Raw genomic sequence first — 4,125 nt, forward strand, 5'->3', positions numbered from 1 at the left:
CTCCTCTGGTCACCAATAGATCACGGCTGCAATTGCATCTGTCCTGAAATCAGTTGTGGGGGAAGAGGGGAAGATGCAATTTGGGAGCCAAATAATCTAATTTAGAAATGTTTCTCTCCAATCACTTCTTAGTGATTTGGTTTGGGTGATTACCCATCACCCTGGAATGGGTACACTGCGTACCAAGGGAGAAATAGAGGAGAAAAAAAAATAAGGGAGGGGAAAAAAACCCCTGACACCCTAGCAACTCCAAAGGTGCTAACCAAGGACTGCCCAAAAACACAGAGGAATGCACCTAATTTTATAAAAGTAGCTTAGAAGTTTACATGGCTATTCCTGTCTTTAGCTCTAATCCTGATCCCTTCAAAATGAATGGTATTCTTATTGTTTGTGTTTTCCTAAAATTTCCCAGAACTTAGCCCCGTGACAGTTCAAAAATAATAAGCTGTTTGGGAACAGGTTGTCTCCTTTCAACACCTCTAACACTGGCCAAAAAAGGTTTTATGTGCTTGTGTACCTGATTTGCACATAAATCTCACCTCCAGAAGGTATTATGAAATTTTAATTATAGTCCATCTGAAGCAAAGTGGTCCTGGATTATATCCAAACTTCTCCCATGCTGAGCAAAGGATTTCATGCCTGGCAGTTTTACAAACCTCTTCTGCTGCCAACTTAACAGGATAATACTCAAAAAACTTGAGAGCCCTGAGTGGAAGTGGCTATTAGTTATGAAGGTCCAATTATCAACAACAGCACCTGAATTGCTGAACCTCCGACCCAGCACAGCACATCTCCATAACCAAATATCGTCTCTTTCTGAATCACTGGAATATTTGCATGAGTCAAACTGAAGCAAAACAACCAGCCCTGCACACAAAGGATGGCTTTCTGTCCCCTGATCCATAGTGCTGCTTTGACCCATGCTGGGCAGGTCCTGGAACCAGTGCTGAGCAGCTGGAGCTGCTGGAGGATGAGGCAGTTGTAAGCATAAGCAGACAGCCAAATTTGCAAGGACACTGGAAATGTCCCCATCTGTGTGAAACAAAAATAAAAGAAACTACTTCTGCATAAGCATTTGGTTTAGGATTTTTTGTTTGTTGTAGCGTCCTTTTGCCTCAGAAAAGCAGGCAAAAGCAGCCCTGAATCTCTGGCCACCACCTTGCTCCATCTGTTACCGATCAGCATCTTGGACAATGACTTTTTTCCTGTTTTCTGTGAGGCCAGATTCCCAGAGCTTACACGCAGGACACAGAAGGTGTGCTAATGTCTGTGCTAAATGCCCTGACAGCAATGAAAACATCTCAGGCATTGGTGAGGAGCATCAGAACAAACATAGCTGTTTTGGGAGGGCATTGGCAAGGTCTGGGGGTGGTGACCCAGGACTGGAATCCACAGCGCTGGCCTGGAGCAACCGGCCACAAGCCCCGGATAAACAGAGCAGGTTGGTGCTGCCAGGGCAGCAGTCACACACACAAACTGCAACTCACATTTCTGACTGAGGCTCCTTCAGGACCCTCCTTCCTTGCAAAGCTCTGCAGACTTTCCCTCAATCAATCCTCACATTGCCTCTCTGCGCTCTCCTCCACAGAGCCGGCTGATCACATTTGCCACGGCCAATATCACTGTGACACACACCCAGGAGCCAGCAAGGGGCTCACTCAGCAGGAACAGAACAAATTACTTGTCTTCACAGAGGTTTGGTATCGAAATGTCAAATGGAACAGGTAAACAACCTGGTGAAAAAATACTTTTTTATCACACAAAAAACCCCCAGAACCTCAGAGAAGTCCAGCTGAGCTCTATCATGTGTGGGACTGTGCCCTGCAGTCAGGAATTTGTTGTGCTAGGTATGAATCCAGTTAAGGTTTGTTGCCCTTCCAGTCCACACTGTGACATTTATTTGCCATCACCTCGAGACAAGATATCCAGGGATTCACTCACACTCCTCCATTTGGTTTAGTAATTTATGTATCTTTAGCGTACAGAAAGCTGGGTCATGACTGTCAGCTGGCAGGCCAGGGACAGACCCAGAAAGGTGCAGGACATATTCAGAATGTGCTTTATGACTTCCTGCCCTGTTCCATCAAAATCATCATCTGCTCTCTGATTCCAGACTCTTGGTTACAGGACGTACCTGTACAGGTCCAGGTACAAACAGGCACAAGATCCGGATGTGGCATTGCCATGGCAACACACTTGTAAAACGAATTGGCTGCTTTTCTGAGATTCACCATTTAGAGAGAAGCAGCAGTAAAGCTGGATGTTGCAGACAAGTCAAAGAACTGTTCAGTGGAGTGTGTAGAGCAGGAGACCCTGGGAGAGGTGGTCAGTGGGACAAATCCTGGTGTGTAGGCAGGGATGGAGCCCATAAAGCAGCCGCTGTCATGAAGCACTGCTGGGGCAGTGAGGTTATAGAAGGGCAGATAAATAAAGAAGCACAAAGCAGTCTAAGGAAAAGGATTCACAGGAAAGCCCCAACAGAGTGTGACTGTGTAGCTAAAGAGCTGTCAGAGGTCACAGATCAAGTGTAGGAGCCACATGGCTCAGGACACAAGAATTTGATGATATTGATTGAATATCATCAGGGCAAAGTCTGAGGAGGTGTTTGGTTTGATTGGGCAATATTTGGGCAAACTGGAATGAGAATAATTTTAAATCTTGGTTCCACTTCACTTGACTATTCAAAATACCCCAGATTAGGATATAGTTTGTGTTTCAGCAATACTGATATCCTGGGTAAGAATGAAATTGCTGTCTGAAATATGGGGTGAAATACCAACATCACCTATTGCTATTTAAATTCTTAGAAAATTAAGAGCAGCAGCAATTTATTCCCAGAGCCTTGTATAACCTTTTGAGTTGCCAGCTGCTTCCTTACAGACCCTGAGGTCACAGCATGTAGGCATCAACCATTATCCTAAATTACGCCCCTGGGCATTTCAAGCACTGTGTTACTGTGGCTCAGCTTGATGATTCCAGAGCCTTCCCCACAGCCTCTCCACCTGTAAATCAGTCTTCAGGCTCTCAACATGACTGAAGATGATGACTTACCCTGACAGTGATTATCTGAGTTTCTCAAAGCATTAAAAGCTGTGGCCTAGTCTCTCATCCTGTATCACTGCAAAAAGTAATTTGATGCTCTGCTCTTCGGGCTCTCAACATGACTGAAAACGATGACTTATCTTGACAGTGATTATCTGAGTTTCTCAAAGCATTAAAATCTGTGGTCTAGTCTCCCATCCTGTGTCACTGCAGACAGTAATTTAATGCTCTGCTGAACGATCAGGCTTTTGGTAATTTGCTGGCTAATGAAACAGTGCTATCAGTTTTATCAAATCTTTGTAGAGCTTCACCCAAGGGAAATCACGTAACTCAGCCACAGCACCAGCAATCGATTTCCCAGAAGGGTCCTCATAAAGCAACTGTGAAACCTGGTAATTTTACACCTAAAATTTGCAGTTCTGCCATAAGGTTGAGGATTCCACTCACTGAGGACCAGAACAGAACCCATGAAGATCCATTTCCAAGCTGTGCATCTGGAACATTAACAAAGGCATAAAAGCCATAACACCCAGGGGTGGTTCCTCACCCACTAGGCTCCTCAGAGTGTCAATTAGCAATGCCAAGGAATCCTGACCAGTTCTTCCAGGCTAACTCATGAAACACCCTCAAGCTAAAAATCTCTAAAGGCTGTAGAGAGAAAACCATGAGCCACAATCCATTCTGACACAAGACTTGCAGCCAGAACTTCAGAGGGAGTAAGGATGGGCAGGGAGGTGGAGGAAGGAGCCCACAAGGAAAGGGCAGCTTGGACTGGTGGCAGCTTCACTTAAGGACAATCTTTGGTCCTTCCCAGGCAGCTGCCTTGGGTCTGTGCCAATGATGGGAGAAAGGGACAAACTCAAACTTCAGTTACTGTAGGCTCTAGTCCCAGCCTAAAATGTTGATATACATTTTTTTTCATAGTTTCAGTCATACCTTGTGAAAATCAAATCAATCATTCTGGTCACATCAAAACAGCTTTGTGAACTGAAAGGATAATTTCCATTTTCCATTGTGAAGACTTTTCGAAAGAAAGGGGGTAGTTTTGAAACAAATTTCCCTCAGATATTCAGAAAGTAGAGC

This window comes from Pseudopodoces humilis, chromosome 15 (genome assembly GCF_049639895.1).
Source record: "Pseudopodoces humilis isolate 2021_Gansu_Grassland_sample_001 chromosome 15, ASM4963989v1, whole genome shotgun sequence".
Lineage (NCBI taxonomy): Eukaryota > Metazoa > Chordata > Aves > Passeriformes > Paridae > Pseudopodoces > Pseudopodoces humilis.